General features: G+C 39.5%; 1 protein-coding gene across 3 annotated transcripts in view; it reads right to left on the minus strand.

Annotated features, from left to right (window-relative positions):
* The window catches only part of PHACTR1 (phosphatase and actin regulator 1), a 459,703-nt gene that overhangs the window by 424,394 nt on the left and 12,996 nt on the right, over positions 1–22,313 (minus strand). The gene's annotated exons all lie outside the window — the stretch shown is intronic.

The following is a 22,313-nucleotide window of genomic DNA, read 5'->3' on the forward strand; positions in this document are numbered from 1 at the left end:
TGCTGCATGATGTGTATTGGAGAGTATTCTTATTAGCTCGACAACCTGCATAATTTGCAATCTTCAGTTTATTTCACTTTTAAGGGACTATGCATACAAAAGAACCTTGCACATCACCTATCTTGGTCACCCAGTCTCATCTGCACACCAACAGGATGGAAGGAGGGTGCAACCAGATAGTTTCAGCTCTCTGAGGTGCACATGCAAATTTGGCTGGTCTGATTCTAATCTCACTTACACTGTTTTTACACTGGTTTAACTCAATGGAGTTGTTCCTGATTTGCACCAGTTAACTAAGAACAGAATCTGGCCCTTAAAACACTGGCATTTTCCAGACTGATGGCCAAATTCATATTAAGGGTGATATTTTATATATGTTCATACATCACTTTACAGTTCAAAATTGTGGCTTCAAGACATAATTAGGGTGTTGGTAGCAGTACAGCCTGGCATCACATCAGGGGAAACTGGGAGGCAAAATTCCTCCCTGACACATAAGAGGAGTGTGTCTGCTGCTATAATACTTTAGAGACTACAGAACACTCCCCTCTGTATAGCCAATCAGAACACTGGCTGGTACAAAAGAGTGGGATAATGGTCTTGCCAACTGCATGGAGAAGTGTCTTGTGCTCCAGGAGTTGCATGATGGGAGCAGACCCCACACTCTAAGAAGCACAGGGACTGAATTGTGCCCTTCTGCTATGCATGAATATGGAGGAGCGTGTCTTCGTGGGCATGTATAAAAGAATAGGGAACAATCTAGTCCTAATATGGGGTTCAATTCTCTATCCTCTTCTCATGTCAGGTAGCACTTACTCACAACTCATCCCACTGAAATAAATAGGACTGCTCTTGTCAGTAAGTGCTCCCTAAAGTCTTTAACCCCTAAACTTAGGGTAAACAATTTTATTTTATAGCAGTTTTGATGGTCATTGTTTCTGTGATGTTCGTTTGATTACCGGACTATACAAACACTGAAGTAAAAATTCCTCCTACCTGTTTTTCAGGGGCGCTACAATGAACTAAGGTCTGTGCATGTGCTCTGTACCAGTTTACAGGTGTATGCAACTTTGTCTCCATTAGAAATGCTCGTGTTGTGTCCACCAAATGGATTGTCAGTTACAAACCTGCTGGCGAGAACATTGGGAGTGAATCCCTTCTCTTCCGCTAGACCTCGCACTGAAGCTTGAACCGCTTGAAGATGATCGCTTCTATAAACAGTACAGAGGCAGCAGCACACACAGTTCTCACAGCAGCGTACAGAAAGTACTGTAATGACTTAGATTTAGATTCTGCCAGCTTTACTCATGTTGAATAGTACCTCGCCCTGCGATCAGCCTCACTGACTTCAGTGGGACTGCATAGTGAGAAAGATGCTGCTCAATATAAGGAAGGATAGCAAAATCTGGCCCTTAATTTTAATTTTCCTGTTTTTATTTTTTCAGAGTGTATACAAGTGGTAACAACTACTTGAGTTTGGCATTTTTTGGCAGTTCATAATTTTGTGTTGGGCCCTCTGCTACTACAGCAGGCCCTTAGCTACCATGTAATGGATTCCCTGTCAATTATTATTACTTTAAAGGAAAAACTGTTGGAATTCTGACCTCCAAGTTCATAATGAAAAATAACTTTGGAAGTTATATAATGTTTGGAGCTTAAAATCTTTGAAAGTGTTACTTGAACAGTGAAGAAGATAAATAAAAAACATTCTTTTTTTCATGGCAAGGGCTACGGGCTTCCCACTACAAATTATTAGGGGAAAAACAGAGTCTGGCTTCAAATCCATTTAAAATCACAGTCTCAGTGTCTGTCAGTTCAGAGCCACAACAGCAACCATTCAAGAAGTGGGTTGGAGACAAGCATTGCTGCCTTCTTCAGTTTTGCTTTCTTGCCTCAGCCTTTGCAAGAGCAGCAGCATGATGCAGACATACGCTAAGGGCCTGATCCAAAGCCCACTGAAATCAGTAGGGGGCTCCAATCAGCAAAACACTTGAGTATGCATTTAGCTTGAAGCATGTGAGTAGCCTCATTAAAATCAATGGGACTACTCACATGATTAAAGCTAGGCACCTGCTGAAGTATCATGCTGAATTAGGACCTGGGTGCTTTTCTATTGACTTGAAAGGGCTTTTAATTAGGCTATAAACCATCAATGTAAGCCATGCTATTTTCCCAACCTAATAAAACTAGGGAAACAGCAGAATCCATCACCCTGTGACAAATCAGTCATCCTGATTAGTGGAGTTCATGATCTCTTATAGATTTCGAGGCCTTGCAGGTTTTAAACTTGGCAGCTCTTCAGTTCCCCAATGAAACTGGCTCACCTGTTACTATCACATCCATCTGCCCACAATCAAGATTCCTGAAATGTTGGGACTTTTTGCATGTGTGAAGAAAAAAACCACACACAAAAAATCTGTGTCCATGATTTCCATGGCAAATATACAGTCCTTGCTTATGACATTTTAGGCCTCTGAACTTTCAAAGAAAATGCTAAATATAGGTCATGTGTACTTGAGATTAATATTACCAAATAATTACATCTGCCTCCTAAAGTGTTCTTATGCCATTCTCTGAAGTACCTGGTTCTAGCCACCATCAGAAGCAGGATACTTGACTAGACGGACTGCTGGTCTGAGCCAGTATGGTAATTCCTATATAATAAGGGAGTTTTATAGTAGTTTGTTTCAATTTAACCCAGCAATCTCTACTAATACATTCATTTATTAGCATGCACATGAGGAGAAACAGTGGAGAGTTTCTCCCTCCTGCTATGCTGTCTGTATGCAGCCATAGCAGTGAATAGGGGCCAGAAAAACCCCACATTAGCCTGGGAAAATCTCTCCCATTGCAGACACTGCATAATTCAGCAATAGGTTGCCCTGCTGAGGTTTGTCTATTGCATACTAGGGGTACAGCCAAATCAGGAGAGGTTGTGGTGGTGGAGGAGGGCAGCCACCATGGCATATGCAATTTACAGGGATTCTCAGAGGCTGAGAACCATGGAACAGTCCATAAGCAGACGGGGGACTGGGTTATAAATTAGAGCATGCAGGGGCCCACACCTCTGCTACAGCAGCCCACCATCTGACAATCACAAAGGAGTCTATAATCTGGTTTTAGAAATTTTGATAATAATTTAAATAAAATTGGGATAAAATTTTGATTAAAAATGTCATGAAAAAATTGTCACCCCCCCAACCTACCCCAAAATGGGTCCGTTTCAAACCCTGAAAAATGAAAACTTCAGAAGTTTTCACTAAATTGGTTTCCCACTTTTCCATTGGCTTTAGTTTTCAACTATATGTTACCGATAAATGCTTTCAAACTTAATTTCCCTTTGGAAATTTCCTTAGGTTTTTTTTTTTTTAAATAGGCCTAACATAACAGGGGAAAACAGGATGCTTGCAGGAAATAGTAATGAAGGAGGATGGCGCTGTCCCCTTTCTGCTGATTTCCTGAGTTTATTTTGTCTGATTCTTTTGTGCATGAACACACAAATTCATGATTCTGATCAGGGTACCTACTTTTATTGTTGTGATAAGAAATATAAATTGTTAAGGAGACTGTCTCCCTCTAAACCACTACTTTTTATGAAATAATTTTAATGGCAATGAAAATAAACAGCTTCTTTTGGAGTTGCAGCAAGGGTGACTGACAAATCTTTTTGTTGGTTTGTTTGCAAAAGCTGATGGTTTGAAAATCTTTTCTGAAACAGAAATATAATACAGATTTTCCTATGGCTGACATTTTCTGTAAAGTTGAATTTCATATGCAAATAAAGCCCAGATCCAGGAAGCACCACTACCCAAGACATGTTTTTAAATGCTGTCTTGAAGAGGGCTGGACTTAAATACACTCTTAAATCTTTTCTGAACTGGGGCTTAAAGTGGCAGTAGTGAGACAAAGCTGGAAATGGCTCGTAATACAGCATACTAGTTTTTATGGTTTTATAGCTTTTCCATGGCTAGCTATAACACAGTAAATAGAATATGTATTTATTTAACGGAAGCAGGATACCTAAATGGTGATTTATCAGAATGGTGTTATCTTTATAGCAATATTAACCAGCCTACCCATCATATGAAAGTTGTTGCAAAATACATTTCATTATCTTCCTCCAAGGGGATTTAAAATATGATGCAGCAGTTCTTTTTTAGAGGGAAATTCCTTAAATACAGCCATATAAATTCACTTGATATCAGTGAACCTTAATTTCCCCCTACCCCTTTAACGGTCTTATAGGAGATTATTTGGATATAGTTTTAAAGTAACTAGAGCTTCAGAGGATATTTTTCAATGGATGTGAATTAGTTATCATGTGGCCTTTTGCATTTAAACTAGGCATATGTCAATGTCATAAAATGAAATTAGTCAGACAAATCAATTCTGAATATTTTTTTTCTGTTTTCAGATTACACTAAACTTACTATTAAAATTGTGTTAAATTAAAATTTATCATGTCCTTTGCTCATTATCAGAGCTTCTCTTAATAGGAAAAAAGAAACAATTTACAAAAAAAAAAATTTTTTTTTTTAATAATTTTGAAGTTTTAGCCAAACTTTGACCATCTGAACTCATGATAATGAGCAGATCACCATAACTTTCCCAGGGCCAGTCATGCCACTGCATTGACAAGTTAATGAAAAATCATGCAGAGTTTCTGAGTATGAAACATAAGCTTGATCCCTTAGACTTGGGTCACTCTGGGTTAGAAGTATTGAGGAGTCAGTTTACACAGTCCGCTGGGTTGAAAGAAAATCTTATATTGCTTTAGAGTCACTTCTCTGACCAGCTCAAGGAGTGACATTTCCAGCCTCTATTAGAAACAGCATCTTGTCCTCCTCTTTTAGAAGAATGACCAATATGACATGGACTTTTAGGTGTGGAGGGGGAAAGAACAGGGAGAGAAGTGAAAAAAGAAAAAAAAGACAGGGATTCCTGGGGGATCTGTAAGGAACACAGAAAACTCAGCTAGGAGAAAAGTACTTAGTACCCAAGAGCAGACTTTTTTTAGCTGATAGAAAATAATAAATGCTTTTATGGATGTAAATAAATATCTGTACAGCTGTACCAAGGAGGTACAAAAGTTCCATCAAAAAGTTATGACTTAGATAAAACACTGTGTGTGTGTGTAGACTGATAGCAAGGTTTTGGCTAATGTTTTATGTTCAGTTTTAAGAGACAAGAAATAAAAATAAAGTCCTCTAAAGCTCAGCAAGCAGAAAAAAACAACACGTTCGACTCCAGTGCAAACAAACATCTTTCCTCAATCTGTCACTGTTCTTTCTGGGAGAAATAATACATTTATTATTGAGTTATTAGTTATTGAGTCAAATATGGGCAATGCCCTGCAAGTTGATTTTACAGGGTTTGACTGTTGGATAGTATAGTGATGGCTGGTATAGAAAGCTGCAAGATAGGTAATCTTTGGGTCAAATCTAGAGGTCTTAGCTCTGTCTCTACTTGGGGAATAGCTCATTAACTTGACTGAGAGTCTTGCCTAAAAATTGGATAAGAACTGTTCATCCTCTCCAGGAAACTAACCAACAAACAAAAAATCCCACCATAAGATGGGGGCTGAAGGGTAGTAAAATCCCTGTATGGTCCCCTTCATGGAGTTCTCTCTCCAGTCATTCCATCGTGGAGGTGAGTATCCTCCCATAGGAACAGACCAGCCCACAGACTCACAGGAATCAGCAAGAACCCATGATCATATGCCTCTCCCTGCCAGGACTTCCCCCTAAATAATGGCTTTCTTTGGGATCCCCCTAAAAGCGGGGTTATCTAACATTGGGTATATAACATTTCTGTTCTGATCTAACTCCTGAGGTCCTTTTCCTTGTGGGAAGAGTATACATGCATGTCATAAATATAAAGGGAAGGGTAACCACCTTTTTGTATACAGTGCTGTAAAATCCCTCCTGGCCAGAGGCAACACCCTGTTACCTGTAAAGGATTAAGAAGCTCAGCTAACCTGGCTGGCGCCTGACCCAAAGGACCAATAAGGGGACAAGATACTTTCAAATCTTGGGAGGGGGGAAGGCTTTTGTTTGTGCTCTTTGTTTACATGGTTGTTCTCTCTTGGGACTGAGAGAGGCCAAACAGAAATCCGTCTTCTCCAACCTATCCTAATCCAAGTCTCCAATATTGCAACCAGTATAGGTAAGCCAGGCAAGGTGAATTAGTTTATCTTTTGTTTTATGTGAATATTCCCTGTGTTAAGAGGGAGGTTTATTCCTGTTTTCTGTAACTTTAAGGTTTTGCCCAGAGGGGGATCCTCTGTGTTTTGAATCTGAATACCCTTTAAAGTATTTTCCATCCTGATTTTACAGAGATGATTTTTACCTCTCTTTTTTTTTAAAAAAAAAATAAAACCCTTCTTTTAAGAACCTGACTGATTTTTCCATTGTTCCAAGATCCAGGGGTTTGGGTCTTTGATGATTTTGTAACAAATTGGTTAGGATATTATTCTCAAGCCTCCCCAGGAAAGGATGTATGTAGGGCTTGGGGGGATATTTTGGGGGAAGACGTCTCCAAGTGGTCTCTTTCCCTGTTCTTTGTTTATAAAACACTTGGTGGTGGCAGCGTACTGTTCAAGGACAAGGCAAAGTTCGTACCTCGGGGAAGTTTTAACCTAAGCTGGTAAGAGTAAACTTAGGGGGTCTTTCATGCGGGTCCCCACATCTGTACCCTAGAGTTCAGAGTGGGGAAGGAACCCTGACAATGCACAAAAGGACTCTCTTCACTCATACATTTTCAAGTACATGGTTGGAGCCAGAGTGACCACTTCAGTGTCTGGCCCTGTGTTTATAGAGTGCTATATTAGTTAAGGGCACTAATTTAAAAAAAAAACACTATGGACAGATGAGTTGTAATGCAGCCTCCCTTTTGTTCAGTGCTGACCCTTTGCTAAGAAGGAAACACCAATTAAGCTGAAACATGAATATTCATTTATGCTGAAGGAAACATCTCGGTGGGACACAGCTTACACTTCCATGCTTAATCCACTTTAACACTGTGGCTTAAGTTCAACACAAAGTTTTAAAGGTGATAAAACATTTGGTTATCAATTTAAGCCACCTAAGATACAACGCAACCACAGAAGAAATGTATACATTAAGGGCATTAGTACATTTATTAAATGTAAATGCTTTTACTTCATAAAATCTTCAATGAGAAACGAATGCATGTCTGGGTTTCTATGTAACTTTCTATAGTGATATATCAATTACATTACATTGAACACTATTTTCTTTGCTAAAAAGATATTGGTTTTACTGCACCGAGTACTGTTGCTGAATTTGCCTGAGTAATGTACATACCTTTCTCCCGGTTTGCCTACTGTTAATCTTTCTACCTCTTGTTATTAGTTTTACTGAGTGCCTTCATTTATTTACCACACAATGGGCTATATGATGATATCCTTTCCTGAGTGGGGTGAGGTAGTGCACAAGGAGGACATGTCTATAAAAGGTTATATGAAGTGGGGAGCTCTGTGAAACACCATGGCACCAACTCACAATCGAGTTAGTCACAAATGACAGTAAGCATGGTTAAGTAAATCAATGTACAGAAACAAAATCTGGGGAAACTATGCTGAGAGAGCCATGCAGCACTGCTCCTACATGCATATCTGCTATGGGCTTAGACAGCCAGAAGTTAGTAAGTATAGATCTTCTAAATATGACCCCCTTCCAGTCCAAACTGAGCCCTTCAAACCCACACTGGTAACAGATGGTCCCTCTATTCTCCTAAAGTTAATGACACATATCTATATATATAGCACCACTTAGGTGAGTAGCCTGCTGAGAGCAAGTTACTGATGTCTAGGGCAACCATAACTGACCAATCAGTTCTTTTACAATAAGCCATGCTGTTTTGATGGGATCATGGGGCTTAGGTTGCTTTCATCTTGGGTCCTCCTCTTTTTCCCAGACCATGTGTCTTATTTAGAATATAAAATAAAAGCTGCATGCCATAATTGTAATTACATGTACAGACCAAATATTTATTACAATGTAGCATCCTTTGCACACCAGATACTGCACCCAATTATTTAACCTATCCTGTGTGACTGGTCTGCTATAGGTAGTATGCACCACAATGACCCAATATCTTTACACCACTGCTTTCTGTGGTTTATGTCCATGGTGCTACTTAACTCTATAAAGCAACATAAAACAGTTCCCAGAAAAGATACTATATGAAGTACAATTTCATTAGACAGTAACTTGTATAGCATTACTGCTTTAAAGCAATAAATTTCAATATATACTTTTAAAGCACTCCTTGCTATTAATGGGGGCTATATTCCCTATTATCAGTGCATGGGGGATTTACATGAGTAACTCTGAGACTTCTATTAATACATGGGGGATTTTCTCTTAGGCCTGATCCAAAGCCAATAGAAGTCAATGGCAAGACTCTTGTTGACCTCCATGCCCTTTGGATCAGGCCCTGAGATTCTAATATTGTGATAAAGAAGAATTACAGCAGATTGAAAAAATGAATAAATGTTAAGATATCTTCAAGAATTAATATATAATGTTTATGACATATTTTTAACAAACATGCCTACAGCCCAAATCTGTACATCTTCACTCACACAAGTAGTCTTATGCAAGTGTCCTCACTGAAGTCAATGAGACCGTTCACACGAATAAGGACTACTTCCACAAGTAAATGTTTCCAGTATTGGGCAGTTAAGTCCAGCAGCCACTCATGTACTTTTTAAAAGCAACATTCACAGTTTAGTTTGTTTGTGATGCTGTCCCAGTCCTAAATTACCCATCATTCAATTGGTAGAAATATTTGTTGCTTTGGGCCTTTGACTCAGATTAAAGCAAATTTAAACACTTGTTTTCCACAGTCTTTTAATTATATGTTGGTTTAGTAATTTTAATTATTTTAAAATGGTCCAAGTTATTATCATGGCCTGTACGCTGTAAGTCAAAGTGATTGATTGACATAGCTATAAATAATATACCACACTGTGCCATACAATTGTGAAACAAGCCGTTACATTGTTTGACAATTATTCACAGCTCTGCCAATGGATGCTCCTTTCAGATTGCACTAGAACAAACCATATGGAATACCCTGATGAACAAACACCGTGAATGAAAATTGTTCATGATTGGATGAACACACCAGACTGTTTTAAATAGAAGTGATGTGCTGTTCAGTACTAGTTAAAATCAGTCTATTCTTACCTTTCCATCCCAATGTTTCCACTAAACCACCTTTAATAATGTGGAACCAGAGAGTGGTCAGAATGCATCTGTGAAATTAATTACTTAACTGGGTTCATAAAAGGACCTTGTAGATTATATGGCTCTTTATCCTGGGGCCTTAAAACACAGGATGACCACTTAGGGCCCTATGTTCTTATCAGCTGAGCACAAGCAGAATATGTATCTAGTAAGTTAAAACAAAAAGAGGCAGCATACCCCGTGCACTGTTTACAAATGTGCAAGCAGCATGCTCCCATCAGTAAAGACACTGCAATAAAACAGCAACACGTGACATCTGCACTCTGCACTCTGTTGAAATGGTGGAGTGGTCAGGAACAAAGCAGAGAAAGTCAGGCCCCAAGAGTCTTTAACCTTAGGGTACTTCAGGGTATGTTATGGAAAACTCTGGAGAAATGGCAGCACAACTGGATAATGGAAAAAAGTGAAAATAGAGGATTTGTAAGCTGGCCATATCACCTAAACAAGAGATAGCTACAGCAACATTACTGGTCAATATTGTTGAGGGAAACAAGCTACAAAATATGTTCCGTGGGCTCATGTGCTGTGGGATGCCAGTGACTGAAGGCTCTGTGTGAAGAAGGGCCACCAGAGGATTCCTTAAATGGCTAAACATAGTTATGTCTTTTCAATATTTTTCTAGCAAAGAAAGTTAGGGAAGACAATTATACAGTAACTCCTCATTTAAAGTCATCCCGGTTAATGTTGTTTCGTTGTTACATTGCTGATCAATTAGGGAACAAGCTCATTTAAAGTTGTGCAATGCTCCACTATTACGTTGTTTGCCTGCCTGCTTTCTCCACAGCTGGCAGCCTCCCTACGCGCCCCCAGCGCCTCCCCCCGCCGGCACACCCCATGGGTCAGCGCCTTCCCCCTCTTCCTGCCCATGGCAACCAGCTGGCTTGTGGTGTTTAGGAGGCAGGAGGGAGGGGGGGAGGAGCAAGGACTTGGCACGTAGGCTTCCCCTCCCTCCCCTGCTTCCTGAACACAGCAAACCAGCTGATTGCCCCAGCAGGAGGGGAGGGAGGGGGAGCCTGCGTGCCGAGTCCTCACTCCTCGCCCCTCCCTCCTAAACGTGGCAAGCCAGCTGATTGCCCTGGGCAGGAGGGAGGGGGGAGGAGCGAGGACTCAGCGCACCTCCCCCTTCCCTCTCCTGCTGCGGCAATCAGCTGGCTTGCCATGTTCAGAAGGGAGGGGAGGGAGGGGGGAGGAGCGAGGACGCAGCATGCAAAGTAAAGGGGGAGGAGGTGGGGAGGGAGAAGAGGCAGGTCAAGGGTGCATGCTTGGGAGAAGGGGTGGAGTGGGCAGGTTGAGGGATGATGATCCTGACAGGAAACGCAGCTCCAAAGTGATTACGGGAGTTGGTTATCTAATGACTTGCTATAAAGAAATTTACCAAGAAAAAAAAAAAAGGAAAGCAAAACAACAATCTCTAGATGTGTTTTTTTGAGTTTAGAAAGTTCAGCAAGAGGAGCAGTTCGACAATCTACCCTCTTCCACTCTCTGACTCCACCACCTCAACCAAGCTTCATACTTCAGCAATGATGATTGTAGTATTAAATTGCTTGTTTAAAATTGTTTAAAATGTATATAATGCCTTTTGTCTGGCAAAAAAAAAATTTCCCTGGAACCTACCTCTCCCCCCCCCCCAATTTACATTAATTCTTATGGGGAAATTAGATTCACTTAACATTGTTTCACTTAAAGTTGCATTTTTCAGGAACATGACTACAACGTTAAGTGAGGAGTTACTGTATATGAAAACTGCACTGATATATACAGTCAGAGAGGGGAGCATGGCATGGAATCAGAGTACTCTCTTTTTCAAGGAACAGTGTGACGCAATTGTTCATTTCTTGTTCCGTCATAATTTTTGACATATCTTACTCTGAGTTGACAAAACCCCCATAGATTATACTGCAAAGCTCTGGCATAATGGGACAAGCTTTAGACTTGTTAGGCTGAATTTAAGGGTGCTTTGATGGTTTAACCTTGTCCCTAATGTTATTTTAGCACTTAGGCCAGACTGACTGATTCACATACACAACATGCTCATTGACTTCAAAGAGTTCTGTATATGGCAAGATCCCCATATAGTAGTTTTGTATTTGAACTTGTACTTAAACACGTATGAAAGGCATTCAGACCCAGAAAGAAGGATATGAAATGCAAAATGAGAGCTGAAATGTAGGGGATGCATTTTTAACTAACAAAACGAACAACATTTAAAGATAATTTCTATTTCCATTTTAAAAATTTAGCCTAGCTATTTAACAGAACTGGAGCTAGACTAACAGAACTGAAAATATTTTCTCAACAAAGGCCCAAAGCTGTAGGGGGGCTGAGTACCCTAATTCACATCAAAATCAGTGTGAGTTAAAGGCACCAAGCATCTCACAGGACTGAGCCCCATGTGATGAATATTGTTTCTTTCTGAGTACGTGAACATTCTTCTGATTCTTAACATAAACATTATTTACAATTTTTACAAATTTAAACCCTGATCTGTTTGTGTTACAAATGTAATGTTTATTGTTATAAAACAAATGGGGAAGTTATTTCAAGCATTCTACAATTAGGTATATGCAGACTTGGACGTAAAGCTTTATATCATTTTAATAATGTGTTTGCTTAAAATCTGTTAACCAAATATCTGTGTCCAAATACCACAAGTTATATTCAGAAAGTCATATTGTATTATGAATTATGCTTAAGAATTCCATCATTAACTGAAATGTATTGGGATATGTTCGTCATCCATAATAGTTACAATGTCAGGTACATATTGTAGGTGTTTATATAATAGATCAACATACAAACAATTGGAACTCACTCCTGAATCTCTTGTGCATCTGATAAACCAAATGAAATTAATATGCGTTTGCGGTGCACAAGGAATACAAGCTCTAGCCCAAAGTCAATTTAGTTTTCAAGTGCACTTCCTTGTTTTCTTGCTAAATCTGCTACTCATGGTGCAGGAACCATCTTCATCTCATTTGATTTATTTCATTTCAGATACATTAAACTGTAATTTCAAGCAATGGAAATTATTATGATGCCATGTGCAATGTCTGCACTACATGCAAATACTTATGTTTATTAAGGTATCCAATAATAGCACCCAAATGAAATCTAGTTGAAGGAAAGGAACGACCACTGGAACAATTTACTCAGCGTCCCGGTGGATTCTCCATCACTGACAATTTTAAAATCAAGTTTGGTTGTTTTTCTAAATAACCTGTTCTAGGAATTATTTTGGGGAAGTTCTGTGGCCTGTGTGATTCAGTGGTCCCTTATGGAATCTGAGAATCTATGAAGGCATATACTAAGGACCAATTTCTCTCTCAGATATATCACTACAATCCCAATGATTTCAATGGAATTGCATGATTATAACTAAGGAAAGAATTTTACCCTAAAAATATTCTGGATATAGAAAACATTCTTGTTAACTATGACAATATAATTTTAAAGATTTTTAAGATTCCTGACATAATGTAAAATCTATTTTAAATTAATGTAATTTAAATGTCACAAATGACACCTTGCTGAGATTTGATGTATTTTATACACGAGAAATTTTCTGCCATGAATATTCATTACCAAGACAGTATAAAAATTACATTTGTTTATGTTTTGCCATTAAGTTAAAAATGATTAACATTTTAAAATTATAACTTTTAAGCATAATGAACTGTTTATCATACACATAATCACGGCAAACTCATTAGTACCAAAAGTGTATGTGATCTGATGGTAGATGACCCAAGATATTCTTTCAACATCAATAATTTTCAAGTATACTTAGAAAAGCTTACAAATTTTAGGACTGATGCTATACTTACTGTCAGGTACAGTGGGTATCACTATGAGTAGTCCCAATTAAACCAATAAGTCTACTCATAGTAGTTAAGCATTATGCCCAACAGTAAGCGTTGCTAAGAATTGCCCCTTAACTTATTGTTAATATGCACAATTTAACAGTATTGCCAATTCTAACAATATTATTGGGAGTCTCATGGTTTTTGGTGTCCCAGTTCTTGGAAGCAAGTGATTATGTGAAAATTTCAGCTTCTATTAAAAAAAAAAAAAAGTTTGTCTTCATGGTTGCAGAGATACATTTGAAAACATGAACCCCAAAGGATCATAAAACAGATGGCAAGTAAATAGAATTCCCAATTTTTTTTTTAAATCTAATAATTAAGCCATTTTTTTCCAAAGCACTGGGTTTTAACTGTTCCACAAATAATTGTATAATTTGTAACTGATAGATCTGTACTCATTTTGTGCCAAGGGATCATGTAGGGTTATAGCACCCCTTTCCACATAAAGCATAGATAGTGGGCATTTACAGCTGGATACTCTGGTTTCTTAAAGAGACAAATTTTGCAGCATCTTCCTGGAAGCATGGGAACAGCAGTGGAGCAGAACTGTATCCTGAAAATCATGTGTAATGTAGTAAAAGACATCAAATTTGTAGCTCTTGACCATAGATGTGTTTGTGTCCTGCTTCCTCATGATTCCCAGAACCCAGCAATGGCAGCTCAGTAGGCTCTCTGCCCCATGAATATGCTCACATGACCCCATCGATGGAGAGGCTCACGCCCCCTAGGGTGGAGTACTATTGAACATTCTCACAGGACCCCTCTGATGGAGTGCTACAGGAATGTAGTGAAAGTTAAAGCTGCGTTAAGCTATTTCTACCAACATTTTCAGGACTTTGAGGGGAAACCTATTGTGTGTAATTTTTCTTCTTCATGTTTCTCCACTTCTGACAAGCCACACCTTGCTCTCCCAGCACATGGCATAAGGCCTAGATTATGAGTTATTATTTTTATATGACCTGGTAGAGCATAGGCAAATCTTCCCTTTACATGCCTCCCCATGATCTTTTGCTCGTCTGGAGCGTTTCTTGCCCCAGAATAGAATATAGGACCTGATCAAAATACTACTGAAGTCAATTGGACTATTTCCATTTACTTCATTAAGCTCTGGATATGGCCAATAGTCCTTAATCATAAAAGGATTATCATATTCTTATCATATTCTCCCTATGATATTTACCCTCAATTTAGGTGTATATTTTCAGTAGACCGGGGACTTGTCTTCCTGTTTACTGGTGTGAAACAGAGACAAAAAATGAATTGTGCATGCAAATTTCAGAGTTTGCACCTTTTAGTTGTGCTCCAAATTAGGCAGTTAAAGGCAGAAGTACTAAGACTGGATTTACAAATCAATTGAAGATGCAAAAATGCAGGTACGAATTTTGTTGATGCAAGTTGTGATGGCAAAGGAGAGGCCATTCACACAAGCCCTTTAACAAATATATCTCTTACATTAATGTTTAGTCAAATGCTGTCGTTTGGGCTCATGAGGATCTCCATGATAGTAAAGCCAGGAGAGAAGGTGGAAACTGTGGCAAAGTAAGTGGAATTTGTCCAGGTAGGAATTCTTGCCTGATATTGCTTCAGAAAGCAACAAAACTGAATACATATTAACCCTCCAACCCACACCCACCCCGCAAAGCCTTTACTTAGGCATGATTTTAGTTACTTCTTCATTGTCCTCATGAACCCCAATCTCCCTAAGCTTACAGTTACAGTAGCTTTAAAAACATAAATATGTCCTTTAGGTTACCCCTTTATTTATTTTCTAATCTGTTAACACCCTGAATCCAGGGTATTTTATATTCCTATACAATATTTGGGGATTATTCATTTTACAACAACCCAAAAGAGGATATTTAATAACATTTTAAATAGCTAAGGAGTTGATTAATTGGGTTAGTGCCCTAATGCTGTATTTAAGGGTGGCCAGAGGGTAAATTCAAAAGACTTCAAACAAGGTTTTCAAATCAAGTGATGAGCTTTAGAATGAATTAAAAATGAATGGGATGCAGATTTCCCCAGGAAAATCCAATAATTTCATCAAGCCACTTCATTTTTTAAACAGCCTTTGAAATGGTTTCATAAACAATACGAGTTATTTTACAGAATGAAAAGATAAGTACCTGAAAATAATTACTGAAACTTGTTCCTTGACCACTACAGAAAATGATATCATATCCTTCTATATAATTCAATGTGCAGGGGGATGCCATGGGAAAAGCCTACCCTGCCATTGGAAAGGAAAAAAGTGTACATCAACTTAGCCTCTGAAAAACATCATTCATTCAGTGCCCTTCACAGTAGCCTTCAAAATGACAAAGAATAGCCCTTGGGTCAAAGAAAGTGAGAATTACTCAGCAGGGTTAGAGCACTCTCTTAGGATGTGGGAGACCCAAGCTGAAGTCCCTGCTCTAATGACTAATTAGTTATTTATAAAAAGTGGAACAGCTTCAACAAGAGAGACCCACACCAGAATAGCCCAGTGGTTAGGGCACTTACCTACAGGCAAAGGGGAGGAATTGAACCCAGGTTTCCCACATCCCAGGTGAACACGATAACCACTGCACTGATAATTATAAGGAGATTGCCACTGCTACCACCCTTCTCCTCCTGGCTAAAAGTTATGAGGTAGGACCTTCCTTCTCCAGCCTTTTTTGAAATCTAGCTGTTTAAAAATGCCTCCAATCGAAACATTTCAGGTCAAATGACACCCAAACTAGATTTTTTGATGTGCCAAAATTTTGGTGTTAAACACTTCTTTCTCAATGATTTTCCAGAACTGCCAGAGAACCAAAAAAAAAGCAGTTGTTCGCCCAAGTTTGTGGGAAAGATGCCACTGCATGTGAGAACATAAGGTCCCTTTGATTTCAACTGAAGGAGGATTGGGACCTTATTCAGTATAAGGCTAGCTGACACTCACTGCAGTTCTACTTCATGTCCCATGCCCTGTCTCAACCTCCCCCATGTCCTTATCCTGCCCCCTCCGATCCCTGCCAATTGTGATTTAATGCTGCTTGAAACAGCATTAATTTGTGATAGTTTTCTGTGTGAATTAATCACTGGTTCAAGAGTAGCACCTGCTAACTCTGAATATTTGTCCAGAGACCACACCCACTTTTCTTTGCAGTCGGTAATATTATGGATTTCTTTTGTATCTTTTTGTAATATTATTATATGACTCCATCTTTTTCTCCCAGAAAAGTGACTTTTGTAGCATTTTCAAATATAAGTTGCTGCTTTATTTCTGCATCTGCAGCTCACATTCTATGGGAACATATGGCCCCTTCATAAAACAAAATAAACAGGTATTTCACAATGGAAGAGGGAGAAGAGCTGTATGCTTGCTTATGGGGTCATATAATCAGCGGCTGTAAGTTGTGTAGCTCCACTGAAGTCAATTGAGCAATGTTGTTTTACATCAGCTGAGGATCTGGTCCCCAACGTGAGATTACTGATGAATTTGAGTACACTTAGATCTGAGCAGAACTTCAGGGCTGATCCAGTTTATAATATGCTCCATGGGTAAATCATAACCACAGAGAATAATCATGGCTTTTTGGAGGGAGCATTCCCTCTTCAGTGACCATTCACTCACCTAAGCAAGTGTTCTGCCCTGCCACCTTCTCCAAAGCACGGCCCCTTTCCTCTGACAAGACTTTACTCCCAGACAAGCAAATGAATTCAAGTGGGGAATGACACTGGGTGACCTCCTTGAACAAGCTCAGAAAGTCTCCATAGCAGCCTGACATGATGATGATGTCTTCCAAATGTCAATCAGCTTGGAAACACCTTAAAAAATGGCTGTGGTCCAAAGTTTACTGCTGGATTCTTTCTCTAGCTGAAATATCCATTCCATGTACGGAAATGCCATATAGGACACTATTGACCTTTATCTTGCTACTTATAGATGGACAGGTATAGGTCAATTGCTGGCAAGCAGGTCTGCCTGAATGTACCAATAAAGAGATCAAACATTACCTGAATAGTTAACACCCACCTATCCACTACCTCACCCAATTCACTGTGTTTGCAATAAGATTTCCCAGCACTACACGTTATATTTCTTATCAGACAGGAAAAACAACACTCCCCGCCTTAGATCATTAAGTATGAGTCACTAAATGGTCTGTCCCCTTATCAGTAATCACATATCATAATTTCTCCAGCCTGGAAGCTCTCTGCTTCCCAGATGGTTCCATCATTTAACATTTTTAAGTTATAGCCTTCTGTAAAACTACTAACATCTGAATAGGTCAGCGTGTAGGGTGAAAATTGGAGATGTTCTAAGGATGGCATAGGAATGAGGGGACGAGATACTTTATGTGATTAGTCAGTCCTAACAAATGTAGGCATAAATTTTCAGAAGCAGTGATTTTGTGTCCCTTAATTTTTGGATGCCCAAATGGAGACCTTCAAAAGGGCATGATTTTCAGAGGGCAGATGCTAAGAACTTGCACCCCTTTAAGGTATCTCAGGTTGGGCACCCAGAAATTGATGCACCCAAATCACTAGGCATTTAAAAAAAAATTAGGCTCTTTATAGTTTTAAAAAATAAAGTGAGAACACATTCTTGTGGTATGGAGCTGAGGTCCTTGTTTAAGCACATTTAGTTTTCAGATATAGCATTTATTTGCACATGGACTGATACAATATCAAATAGGCAAAAAAGCATTTTATATCTGTCTATAGTTTTATAATGTTCCTTGGCTATATTCATTGTGGCACAAGAGACAATTGAAGTCATTTGAGAAATATTATCCTTTTGATATGAGCATGTAACTAAGATGACTAGGATTGGCATATGTACATCAGTAGGAAGAATAGTCCTCTTAGTTTGGAAAACAGCTTTGTTTCTTTTTAATCAGTCCAAGAAGGCTTGAATAAGATATATGCTGGAGTATACTAATTGAACAGCATTTGGAAATTCACATTAGGGAATATTTATAATACTATAATTGATCAGTCTTTGGAAACAAAGATCACAAACAAATATTTATTTGAAAACTAATTAAACAAAGCAATGTGAAAAATAAACTATGAATATAATCTGATTGGAGGGGCAGATAAAGTTTGCCTTGCTTAACTGTTTATAAATTGTTCTTGAGAAACATACCAACTCCTAGCTATACCCAAATTATGTAATTGACTGTGTGTGCAAGCGGGCAACAATGCAGATAACAGCAGTAATGGTATAATTATAACTTGCAGCTGAAGTAGATAAATAAGACTGTTTGCTGTTGCCATTAAATTTAAGGGTGGAGAAGTGTAGCACTAACTCCATCTGCATATAGATAATAATAATAATAATTAATAATAATAGATTTAAAGGTCAAATAAAGCAAAGCAGCAGCAGTAGCATGCTGCATCCTATCCCAGCGAGTATCCTGGAACAAGACAATGACCGGATCAAAAGGGGATCCAACCCTGCTTGTAGCAGCTGGCAGGAAAAACACTATAGGCTGTGTTTGAATAGCCAAAGTGTCCACATGAAATGCATTAAATGGGAGGTAAACCATAGGTGATTAGAGAAGGGGATATTTCCTGTGCTCTAAGCATCACTTTAGTCCTGACTGCATCACTAAGTAGAGGAAATGACATTCTTTCCTCATTTCCACCTTGCTTCCCCTCTTCATGTACAAGGATGCAGTTATATACACACTTGCACAAAACACACAGCTCACACACATGGACATAGAGGAAAATACAGCAGATACAAAGCATGCAGAGAGAAAGAGAGGGAGAGTTAAAACAATGAATTATTAGAGTCCATTTTTCTTGGTAGCAAACAGCCACTCTATTCAGCACCACCTGAAATGAACAGCTCCTCATGTTCATACATGCTCTGGAGTCTTTCCCTGACCCTAAACCTCTCAGCTCTACACCAGTGCAGCAATTAAATTTTAAATAAGAGAAAAGTAATACCTGGTAGTTTCACAATTAAGAAACAGTACTAGCAATGGACACACAAAGAGGAGAGATACAGAATGGGGAATCTATTTCCAGATAGATTCCAAATAGGCTCCATCCAACATACAGTAAGTGCTTCTACTTTCTGCAGTGAAAACATTTGATACCAGAGAACACAGCTCTTACCCTGAATAAGCAATAAGTATACAAAGTAAAGGTTAGTTGGGGGGCCAGCTATGAATTAAGTGTTCTTGTTTAATTGCACCTTTAATTGCTTCATGCAAGCTAAATATACAATAACTTAAGGGATAACTATTGTACCACTACTTCCTAAAAATATTGAATATTCAAAGTAATTCCTAATAAAGTGTACACAAGGTTTGTTTGCTAAACCTAAAATTCAGCAGACAAGTTCAGAAATACTTTTTGCCACAAACAATTATATGAACCTTAAAAATATACAAACACACCATTCCTTATAAAGGAGAAGTTTTCAAAACCTAACCCTTCACCATACAACGTAATCAGATCTAGTAGAAGTTTAACCATCTTTAAAATAAAAACTGGTTCTTTGGAATACAGGTCCTTCTGAAATGAAGGGCCCTTGGTTTATGCATTCCTGGAAAACAGTCACAAAACCAAAACCAAAAGCTCAACAATGGAGTGGATATCACTGACATATTTCACTGAGTTAGCTCACTAACTTAAACACTAGTTGCTAAGCAATTTCTTTTTTTTTTTAAACTCAAACTACCCAGTGCCAGATGGATTAATGAAAACATCCACTTGCACTGCTTTAAACAGTTTTATTCTGTTTCTTCACAAATCTTTCCAGTGCTACTTCTTTGAATTATTCCCTTTAAAGGAAGTCCATTCCTGAGAGGTTAGAAATGTAGCTTTAAAACACATAAATTAAAAGGGGAACTAAATGTACTTATCAAATTTTCATAGGAATTACAGTAAAAAGAAAGAAAGAAAAAAAAAAGAGGACTATAAAGAACAGCATTCTACCTGACTTTCCGGGCCTTGCTGTAGTAAAGGCTGCAAGTCCAGCTCAGTGTAGAAATGTGAGGCACTAGGTGACCTGAAGGTACCTTCCTCTCAACTGATAATCTATTTATAACTCCAAGGCATAATGTCACCTGTGACAGTGAAGGCCAACATGGAGTTATTTTCAGCAATCAGGTAACCATGCACAGCATTTTTTCATTTACACCTCATCACTTCCTACACACCACCACTTCCTACCCTCCCCACGCCCCTACATCTTGCCTGTTTTCATTTTCAGTTCCTTAAAATCAGTGCTACTCACTGGCATCACTTTCCAACTCCTGCCTTGAAATGTCACCCAGTCAACCTAAAGCTTTATTCAATAATTTTAAAAAAAACTAATCATGACCAGAAAGGGATAATCACACTGCGACCAACATAATCAACCAGTCACAGTCAATGGTAACCACAACCTGCATATTACCAGTTAATAAGGGTGTAATTATAGTGAGGACAAAGGGGATGAATCTGTCTCACACCAACTTTCAGACTAGAGGAGAAAACAACTACATGTTTATCACCTTCAATTTGCAACCTGCTGAAGGGGAAGGGAGAGAGACTGCAACATAGCAAGCAGGAGCTCTCAGTCAAACCCTCTTCCTGCAGTGAGCTGTTGAATTGAGGGGCTCAGCTGAAGAAGGGAGTTGCATTGTAGGACCCTGCCAGTAGGGTCACTTCAGTGTACCCTGGTGGGAAAGTCAGGAGACTGCAGCTGAGACTCCTCTCTAAAGTTATCTCAATTCCCTCCCTCCTAGGTAAGGGGAGCCTGGCTCGGTATGGAGGAAACTGAGTAACCAACCAGGAGCAGCTGTCTCCTCCTTTCCTCATTTTTGAGGGAAGGTAAAGGGAGGATCATCATGGGCAGGAGACCCTGAGGAGGGGAATGGCCCAATGGAGAGGGGAGGGGAACAGTCCTGGTGGGAAAGGACCTTGAGGATGGCAGGAGTAACATGAAAGGGGATCTGGGAGGGAACAGGCGTAATGTTGGAGGGACCTTGAGGACAGAGAGACAGAAAGAAGAGAAGTGAAAAAGGAGCTAGAGGGCAGCTCTGGAGGCAGTGTCTATGTGGCAGGGAGGGGGAAATGACAGATGGAAGCAGAAAAAAGAGGGGTGAATTTGGGGAGCTGGAGGGATGAGAGAAGACCTGGGAAAGGTAGAGCAAATAAAAAGGATGTGACACATTGAAGGGCAGAGAGAGGGAATGTCAGGGTGATTGTAAGAGAACATGGGATCTCATGGGGCAGAGAGAGTGGAAAGGATATAGGTATAAGTTATAGATTAACCTTGGGGACAGAGCCATGGGAGGAAAGACTGGAGAAATTATGAGTGGGAAAACGGGGTCATTTCAGGGAAGGAATGAATGAATTTGGGCAGAAGAGGAGACTAGTGAGAAGTCAGAAGGAAAAGTAGTTTGATAGGGAGGGACAAGAATGATGGGCTATGATAAAGGGAGGAGATACTAGGGGTTGAGGAAAGGAAGGATAGAATGAAGAGTCTGCAGAGAGAGAAATGTAGGGTTGCGGGGAGAGAGTGTATTATTGGAGAGGATAGAAGGAGAATTAGGGGCTTTAGCGGAGAGGAGTGGAAAGGGACAATGAGAGTTTGCAGGGAGAGGGAGGTGAGAAGGGAAATTTGGCAGGAGGGAAATAGGTGTTGGGGACAGGGAAGAGGAAAGTGGGATTTGGGAGTAAAGGGGATTGGAGAACAGATGGGGAAGGAGGAGCATGGTAATAGGAGGAGGAATGTTTGGGGAAAGGAAAGGAAGAAAGAATGAGGGATGTGGGGCTATTTGGTAGAGAAAGAGAGGAGACAGGGCTTTTGGGGGGAGAGAGTAGTTTGGGGGCAGAGGACAGGGAGACTAAGTGGTTTGGGGGCAAAATGAGAGATTTGGAGGGAGAATAAGGGGCATAGAGGAAAAGGGAAGGGTTTGAGGAAAGGGGGGAATATGGTCTTGGGGGAAAGGAAAGAGAGAATGAAGAGTTTGGGGAAAGAATGAGGCGTGAAAAGAGAGGACATTCTGGAAAGCTAGATGGAGGGAATGTCTGGGGAGAGTTAGATATCTAGAGTCTTATGGGGGAAGATGGGAGATAAATGAGGAAAGATGTATTAGGGGTGATTGTGGTACTGTGTACGTCTCTTTCCCTCCCCCCCCCCCCCCAAAAAAAGAAAAAGAACTTTGAGGGGGAAATTACTCCACTGCTTGCTCACTCCATG

The sequence above is a fragment of the Lepidochelys kempii genome, chromosome 2 (assembly GCF_965140285.1).
Source record: "Lepidochelys kempii isolate rLepKem1 chromosome 2, rLepKem1.hap1, whole genome shotgun sequence".
Classification (NCBI taxonomy): Eukaryota; Metazoa; Chordata; order Testudines; family Cheloniidae; genus Lepidochelys; species Lepidochelys kempii.